The sequence below is a fragment of the Miscanthus floridulus genome, unplaced genomic scaffold (assembly GCF_019320115.1).
Source record: "Miscanthus floridulus cultivar M001 unplaced genomic scaffold, ASM1932011v1 os_1511, whole genome shotgun sequence".
Taxonomy (NCBI): Eukaryota; Viridiplantae; Streptophyta; class Magnoliopsida; order Poales; family Poaceae; genus Miscanthus; species Miscanthus floridulus.
In genome coordinates this window covers 15,252-24,967 of record NW_027097755.1, presented here as the reverse complement: position 1 = coordinate 24,967, position 9,716 = coordinate 15,252, and the positions used below count along the sequence as shown (strand labels likewise).

The following is a 9,716-nucleotide window of genomic DNA, read 5'->3' as shown; positions in this document are numbered from 1 at the left end:
TGTCGTCAGGATCGAGTAGCTGCCAATAAGTCATGGCTGAATGTACCGTTGACGAGTTAGGCACAGCTCTGCCCAACCCATTCGTACGCAAAGACTGAAGACCTGGCAAATCTGCTCACTTGCTGAACATTTTAGGCACCTGATCAGATCAGATTGATGCAAGGAGAAGATTCAGCACGCGCACGCTTTCTGCGCAGCTGACATCGCAGCGAACACTCCATTGAGGTCATTGGCTATCACAAAAGAAATGGCAGCATCGGACAAAACTTATAATTGGACGGATTGCGATGCATTCCGAAAATTATGATGCATATAAACCTGCAGGATACGGCGACAACATAAAGTCAGATCGAAAACTGGATAGATCTGTACATGATTCGTAGCAGCCTGTTCTTCTTCTAATAAACTTGGACAGAGCAAATCTTCTGCACCATGAATCCCTAGCAAAACAGGATCCTTCAGATCCGATAAGGGTTTCAGAGTTATTCCACACAAGTGCTGAAAGCTCTCCATAACTGTACATGGGGAGTTTGGAATGGAGACTGCGGACCGACTGCAACGATCAGTACTTTCAGCCATGGCTTATAAACCGTACTTTTTCAGCCAACGAACAATATTTTTTTCTTACAACAAATCAGCTATCAATACTTTCAGCCATGACTTATCAGCCAAGCGAACAGGACAATGATCTTCAGTTGAGGACATCAACTGGCCAGAATCGTCGCCATGTCGATATCTCGTCTTTGGTCTGCAGCTTCCTGATGCCACCGTAGAAGCCGTCCGTCTCCTCCCCCTTCTCCCTGTGATCCTTCCTGCTCACAGTGGTCTGCCTCCATCGGGAGCCAGGGGCGTAGTGCTGGAACTCCAGGACAACCATGTCTGTAACAGATGGTAACTAAACTGAGAAGACCTATGCAGATGCTGAAAAATACAATAGTACCACCACATGTGAGAGATTCACTGACGAAAAACTGTTTGGAAAGTTCAGAGACTTCTACGTGCAAATGCTATACTCCATGATATTGAATCGACAGAGAAAATGGCCCTAGACACTTGGAAGATATAAAATGAACAAATTATGGCCCTGGATGTCAAAGCCACGAGATCCACGTGAGAAAAAAGTTGTCAAAAACCATATACTCCAAATTAAATCGAAGGACTTAGGTAAATCATAATCATAAGATTAAAGATTGTGAACATGAAAATTGTCGAAAAATAAACTTGACTGATTCAAACCTATCAATTAAGATTGTAAAGATATAAAACCATATAGCAAAATGTACTCCTCTATCCTCATCCCAAAATAGAAGTCATTCTCGCTTCCCGAGAAGTCAGTTTTTTTAACTTTGACCAATTATGTATAAAATAATATTAATATTTATAGTACATAATTAATATCATTAGATAGATCTATGAATATACTTTCATAATAAACTTATTTGGATATATAAATATTATGCGTATTTTCTACAAATCTAGTCAGAAAGTTTGACCTGCACGTATCCTATAACGACTCCTGCTGTGGGAGGGAGGGAGTAGATTTTAACAACTATTCCAGTGCGATAGAATATGGAAGAAATGAGGAATACCGCTGCCAAAGTTTATCTGGCAAGTCGTCCTTTGGGTGACAAAACAATGAATAATATTGATCCTCGAGAAGAGGAAAGGTGACAAGAATGTTCATTGCCCCTTTATGTCCGAGATTATCTGTTTTCCATTTTTACTGCTCCATCCGTTCAAAAAGAACAGAATTCTCATTTTTGAGAAGTCAAACATTTTTTAAATTTAACAAAATTTATAAAAACATTTGATATCGAGTAAATATCATTAAATTAACATGAAATATGTTTTCATAGTATAGTTATATGGATTCATAAATATTAATAATATTTTCTATAATTTTATTCAGAATATTGAATTTTGGCTGAATCTATATTTATAATCATATCTTTTTTTAGACGGAGCATAGTCTGAGGGCAGTCTATGCAGAAGAATACTTCTAGCTGCACTCCTTTGTACGGTAACCGTAACTACTAGTACTTTCCTCTTTTCTACTAATAGTAATGTTTATCCTGTCCGCACCTACTATGGCCGACAATATCCAAAGATGAAAAAGAGAGCGGCTCGGGAGAGAGAATCTTTACCGTCTTGGTGGCAGCGACACATATGCTCGTTCCCATTGCACGACTCCTGGTGACCCACGACGCCATACCACCAGCCTGTTCAGTGCATCACAAAGGCATCGTACGTGAACCAAACCAACCGAGATACTAGTAGAAATGAACTGTGCAGCGGCATCTTAATTTTGCCAAGCATTGCAATTTGTAGATGATCTGAGTTGAGCAATACTATTACCATAAGGGAAGTCCTTGTTCTTGCGCCACTGGATCTCGAAATGGTTCGCCCTGGGCGCAGCTCCTCCAAAGCAGTCCCGACGCATGCAGTTCCTGCGCCGGCGTGCTCACGGCGGCGCGCGGACCCTGTTCCACTGCACGCCGTCGTCCTCCCTTGCCGGCTTCCGGCCGAGGGGTGGGGTACCTGTCAACGAGGCCATGGCACATCGTCAGCAAATTTAAGCCACTCACAATCACAAGCAAAACAAGCAGCCCAAAATATCTCATTCATTCCATTCACGGTCAATGGTTTTAAATGCACATGCTAATGTTGCACATCCCTATAACTCATGTGAGCTCGACGGCTATACATATTAATGGATGCCGTCAATTTCCGTCGGCCTCGTATGAGGATCACAACAGGAAACTGCTACCGACAAAGGAGATTAAAAACATAGGGTGGGTTACCTCGCGGTGAAGGTGTCAGTTCGCCGGTGGTAGCGGAGGTGCGCGTCGTGAGCACGAGAGCACGAACCCGACATGTCCGTCCTGCTAAAAGAGCAAGCACATTCTCCCAGTCTTATTAACCAAAACAATTCGTGTGCTTAACCTAATGTTAATACAGTTAGTGGTGGTGGATTGGTACTACCTCGCGGTTGTACACCTGCGCGGGGAACCAGAATTCGCCGCACTCGAGCGCCCGGTTACCAACGCGGCCACCGTGTCCGTCGGCGGCGCGGCGGGGGCGGGGGCGGGGATGGTGTTGGGGCTCGGCGGCGACGGCGGAGACTGGCGCGGGGGTGTGATCCCCCTTGAGGAGCCAGCGGCAGCCGATCCAGGAGGAGGAGAAGGGCCACGCGCAGGCCAGCAAGTCGACCAGCTCCTGCGGCGGGTCGGCCGCGGCGCGCCTGCGCGGGCGGCCCTCCCACCCAGCTCCGCTCCCACTCCTTGCGCGCCGCGGCGCCGAAGCACGTGGGCCCCACTTGAGCCGCAGGTGGCGCTCCCACAGCGCGTCCGCGGAAGCACCGGTCTCTGAGCGCGGCGCACCACGCACGCCATCGCGGCGAGCGACGCCGGCGAGAGCTCCTCTAGCACGCGGTCCAGCGCGAGCTCCGGCAGGTCGAGCAGCGGGAACCCCGCCGCGGCGGCTGGCGTCTCGCCTCCGCCGGAGCCACCAATGCGGCCGCCGCGGGCCTCGGCTTGGAAGGAGCGGACGACATCCTGGCGCCTCGCTCCCGCTCCTTGGTCCCGCGGCGGTTTGGCGTGGCAGCAGAGTAGCTCCGTGGCCAGCAGCAGTGCGAGGAGGGCGAGCTCGCGCGCGAGCTTGCAGCAGGCCTTGGTGTCGGGCGCGACGAGGAGCAGCGTGAAGGCCGGGAGGGTGGATATAAGCAGCAGCGGAAGCATCTCTCTCTCAGGATCAGCGATCAGGGGGAGGAAAAAAAAAAGTTAGCGCGCTGCCGTACCAATCAGCAAAGGCGGCAGGGCTCCCCGGCCCTGGCGGTGGTGGTGGTGGACTGGTGGTGCGGTTGCATGCGACGACAGCGCCCCCCCAAACGCGCCCCGCGCACGACGCGGACACGGGCAGAGGGGCTGGACGTACTGGAGAGGAGAGGTTAGCGCGCGCGGGGGTCCGCCCGGCCCCGGAAAGCGGAGGAGGCAGTAGCGCGGATGGCAGCCTTGCAGCGGAATGATTCCTGCTCGGCTGCTCTTCCCTCTGCTTTTGAGGTGCCAGGCCCCGGCAGAGTGCAGACCCACCAAAAGGCACGCACTTTGGAAGCACAAGCGCCCTACTCCTACAGTCCTAAACGCCCGGGTGCCGCACAAGAAAGAACTCGCAGTGCGCTCGCTAGACTTGATGGATGCGCATGTGTGTCACTGGTCAGTGCCACTGTAGATTTGCATTTGGTGGACGACGGGAAATGGGATGGATGCTAAGGTAAGCGCTGGTGGTGGTTAACGTAAACAAACCACCAGCACTAACAAAGACATGCAACGGAGATAGCTTTCCCAGCAGAGTCACCGCGGACCGGGAGGAAGAACTGAAAAGAAGGCGTCGCCTCAGGCCTCAGCATTTGTAGGGTTGGCGGGACGGTGGTTGCCTGCCTGGTTAAGTGGTTGGTGGTGTGAACAACGAAGATAAGACGGTTCGCCCGCTAACCCCCAACAGCACCGCCACACTAGTACCAAATTGCTAACGTACGTGACCAACCCCTTTTTCTTTACTCGCGAGCAAGCCAAAAATATCCCCCAAAATTTGCTTTCAACGCGACAATGTTTGTTTGTCCTGCACTTTTTCACGCTTAAAATATTGAAATCTTTCGTGCGCGTCGCATTACAAGAAACAGGCGGCGATTGGTGAGGGTAGCTAAGCAGCCAAACAGCAGAGTCAGCCGGGAGTGTTGTGTCCAAAGGCCGGGTGTGGAGAAAACGAGGTGGGCGGGTGGCGAGAGCCCGCCCGGAGTTCTCCTGCCTTGGTTGCTCAGACAGACAGAGAGATGAGCCCAAACCGCAACCGCAACCGCAACCGCAAACTACTTCGGCCAACTTTTTTTTTGTTTTTTAGACTTTTTTTAAAAAAACATAAATATGTCTCTGTGGTATGATTTCAAAAATCTGGACTCTTATCTCGGCGCCACCAACGGTGATGCCGAGCTTACACGTCTCGGCGCGTAGATTTTGACTCCTAGGTCTGGGCTCGACGCAGACGTGGCGGTGGGTGATTTGGCAGGCAAGATTGGCGCCGTAGATCCTGGCGCCGTAGTTATTGGCGTCGCGAACCGCCCGCCCAAAATCTATGGCGCTGAGGTAGTGTTTTAATCCGGCCCCCAACCTTCCTGTCCGAGCCTTCTCATCCTCCCTCTCGGGTTTTTTTCTCTCCCCACTTTTGCCCTACCTCACGAATCGACATATTGGACCTTTGAAAACTTTTGATTTGATCCGTAGATCTCGAGAGCAGGGTATCATCGCTCTCTCCTAGTTTTTTTTCACATTGATTCGGTATATATTAGTCGGATTTTTCAACTTAAAAAATCGTCATTACTTGGGGTTTTCATGCAATTTTAATATTTATAGTATACAACCGTAGGATGTCAAGGCGTGGAAAAGCTAGCAAACCAAGGTAACATCATGCACGTTGTTATTGTTATGGGTTCATTGTGTCCGATCAAATGGAAAACCTTAGGTGTAGGGTTTAATGTAAATTGATTTTGGTTACTTAGAATGAAAATGGCTAATTATAGTTATGGCGGATGATCGGAAATGCCTTCGATCTATTGCCACTGCCTAGTGGCTGTTCTAGTGCCCATGTGCTTTTTGCGGTGATCCTTGCAACGGTAGCAAGTCCGATGAAGAGGACATGTATAGGCAGAAGGTATTGGTTGTGTTCTAATTTTACGTTTGAGCCCTACACTTCGTCAGCACCACATTAACAAGATGGTGAGAAATGATATTTGTTGTCATATGACATCTTGCATGATTTTTTGTTTTATAACAATTGTATTTTTTACAGACCCCTCCACCGCTCTGTGATTTTGAGCAGTGGATCGACACTGAGATCAAGCCTGAAGACAAGGAATGGATACAGAAACTATTGCGGTGGGAGGCAGAGGACAAGGAGATGATGGAGAAGAGACGCGGAAAGGAGGCTGCAGAAAAGGAGCACAAGAAAGAGGAGGAAAGGAGGCGTGTTGCTGCGTACAGGGAGGAGAGGGAGAAGAAGCTTGAGCGTGCGCGCCGAGAAAAAGCAGCGATGGAGGAGAATCCCGATGCCCCAAGAAGGAAAAGTGGCCTCGTTGCACTCAATATTCTCCATAACTTGCTAGTTCTATGGTTTATTCATGAACAATATTGTCTACTATCGGCATGTACTTCTAGTATTATTGTGTTGTTTAATGTGGCATAGTATTGGACTTTTCATTATGTAGTTGTTTTTTTATTATTGTGGTCATAATATTCAGTATAATATTGCGGACCTAGTGAAATGTGATCACGTGCTGCAAACAAAACCTAACGAAGTAGGGCATTATATAATTCAACACACAAAAACATGAAATGGCATGTGAGAACATGTACCGAACTAGGGTACAGAGTTCCTTTAACTAAACCTAACATGCCTTAGGTAATTAAACCAAACAACAAACACATGGATGTGCCATGTAAATAAGATATGGTCATCCTAGTAGTGTGGCCACATAGCAAATTGTGTTGCACCTTCTCCACAGTAGCCTTCCATTGTTGTTGATAGTGGTGGCAGGGTGACGGTGGAGGCCCCTTGTTCTTGTGATTAGGGAAGGTGCAATATGGATCATTGCAGAGTGCCTCCTGTGAATCGGCACCATTGTTGTCACAGAACCGACCAATTTATAAGAGCACAAGTACAAAAACAATCGCCGAAACGATCAAATTCTCGAACTTGAGCCCATATAAACCCGGTAGTCAACCGAAATCTCGAAGGATTTCAAACCAACTTGCATATAACCCAGATCACAGTAATTCAACATAACATATCGTACGTTACAACATTTCGCATACGTTCGCAAATAGGTTACATCATCACAGAGTCATTGTTATTACAAAACAAGTCTTGTAAACATGCGGAAGCAAATAGTTTAACTCACACACCGAGTTCAAATACACATACTGGCTTGCTGATCACAGACCGCAAAAGCATTCAGATAAGAGAAGGGAGATCATGCCCATGATCTAGTCTACGTCATCCGCTGGGTGGAGACAATACTTGCAGAAGCCCTGATATAGGAGGTCATCTGCAACAAGAGGGAATAAACCCTGAGTACGGGAATGTACTCAGCTAGACTTACCCGTCGAAAACCAAACAAATGACACCAAGGATTATGCATAGCTCAATGTAGTGGAGCTGGCTGACACTTTCTTTTTGCAGAAAAGCATAAGTAATAATGATCAACTCTTAACCTGAACTAGCAGTGACTTTTTAGCCATTAACCTGTCCTCTATATTAGCACCTGTACTAAGCAATCATTTTTTAGGGTGCAAACATTAATAACCATATCAGGTATTCATTGTGGCAACCTTATCATCATCCATTTAACCATATCGTTAAATTAATTGAATCTACGTTGCCGCTGCTCAGTCAAGTTCTCACTATCCGGGAGAGACGGCGATTCGAATCGATTCCTATCCAGCTGGAGGGGTATTCCTAAACACAAACCCTGCTTCCCCCGTCAGGGTCGCAAACAAGTCACCTTTGGTACGATTCAGGAGTCGCGAGTCCAACATATCGACATTCTCAGAGACCCACTCTGCCAAGGTTTTGGGACTCTAACCCGCCTTGGCTTATGCCAATGGCTCTCCGCACATCCTTACTACCTCCAGAATGTCGCCACTGCTCGCGTCCCCCCGGCCTGAGTCGAGCTACTAGGCTTCGCGGTCGGAACGACTTATCCGGCCAGCTAAGTGTTAGGCTGCGTTCAACATGACATGAGGACGTACAGCGTATCGGTCCTTAAACGACTCAGACGGAGTCACTATGTTCAAACCTACACAAGACCCCGCCCGGTCTTAATTCATTATTCACATGGTTCTTTTCCACGATAGCAAATATAGCCAACCGTGATCCACCTCATCCTAAAGCTCGCAGGTGACAGGAAATCACCTAACTTCTACCGCACTAAGCATGGCTAAGCATTTAACCCGTCCTGAACTTAAATAGGATTCCAGTGCGATATCTGGACAAGGAAGGATATATAATGCAGCAATTGGTTCCAACCAATTCCTATACTTAATGCATCATCAACAATAAAAGATACTCAATGTATTTGTGAAAACATAGGAGGCTTAATATGCTCCGGGGCTTGCCTTTCAGGAATGAGGAAGGCTGGTGGTCAGGGCACTCGGGCAATTCCTCCGCGGCGACTGCTTGTCGGCTTCCTGCACCTCGGGTTCCTCCTCCTGGTTGGCTCCCTCGAACTCCAGCAACGTCACTCCTCCGGCACACCTATGCATGAATGCACAAGATAAATATCATGGGATCACATGAACGAATGTCAGGGATCTCGGGGAATGCACATGTCCGCTGTAGTTTTGCATATTCCAACTTAAGCCCTATTCAAATCACTTTTCACTTACCACGTTTTATACAACCTAAGGTAAATTGCTCATCTCAGTTAATGACCTAGCACCTGCACCTAAGTATATTCTCAAGTTAGGCTAACCCCAAACAATCAACGATACATGCAACACATTCAATCAAGCATTGTATTCCAGCAAATGAAGACTATGTAGCGGTACAGTAAACTAGCCATAACTAAGATTTATCATTCCAAACGACATGAAACAAGACAATATGGAAAGCTTATGAATTTCTACAATTCATTTTTAGACCTCAAGCTGATTCGACACTTTACCAGCTCGAATTCATACTTCAACAAAGTCTATCCTCACAAGGCAGAGAATCAGCAAAAACTGCAACCTAACTTTAAACAGCTGTAGTTTCTAAACTACTGGGCCAAATGCCCTCAATTTTGACAGGATAGATACTTGATTATCTACACTCTGTATTCATCACATTCAACGAAACCCAAAATATCATGGAGAACTTCTAAAGTCCCAGATCTGTCCGAGGGACTATGCCAACAATTAATTAGCAACTTATGATGTAAACAATAATTAGATAAACCAACTTTACTATCTTATCACACATATCATAAGAACACCAGAAGTAGGGTGTTCATCACCAAACATTTCTTTAATACCTTTCTTTTTATTTATTAATTAAAGGAAATGGTAAACTTGTATGAATACTACAAAACACCATTAAATCTACAAAATTACAGTAGCTACTACATGCTCAAGTAGACTACCATAAAAATTTCACACCATTTGAGCAAGTATAAAAGCCTACACAAAAATGACAAGGCATAATGGCTTAAAATGGCATAATTAGGAAACCCTAATGAAAAGTTCAAGCAACAATTTCATATTTTTCTAAGCATCCTTAGGTTACTAGGATACTACCTACCAAGTTTCATGGCCATCGGATTCATAGATTAATTACTAAAATTTACACAAAAATCATCCAATGATAAAGGAAAATCTATAACTCAAAAACTACACATGCAATGACTCTCAAATTTTAACCAGAGCTTCTACTATACAAGACTAGCTCACCCACAAATTTCATAATTTTTGGGATCACAGAAACTCAAGATATGATTTAAACAAGTTTGCATGCATTCAAAAACACTTTTCAAGTTCCTATTTAATTTCACCCAAAATTTCTACATAATATGCTCAAGATATATTTTTCTTAAATACTAGACCTAACAGTGAGTCTAACAAAATTGGAAGTAACTCAATTTGGATCTACTAAACTCAAGATATGGATTTACAACATTGCATTCCAAATCT

General features: G+C 46.0%; 1 pseudogene; it reads right to left on the bottom strand.

Moving 5' to 3' along the window:
- Nucleotides 1-273: 273 nt before the first annotated feature.
- LOC136534111 (F-box protein At2g26850-like) lies at nucleotides 274-3,851 on the bottom strand (annotated as a pseudogene).
- Nucleotides 3,852-9,716: the final 5,865 nt, after the last annotated feature.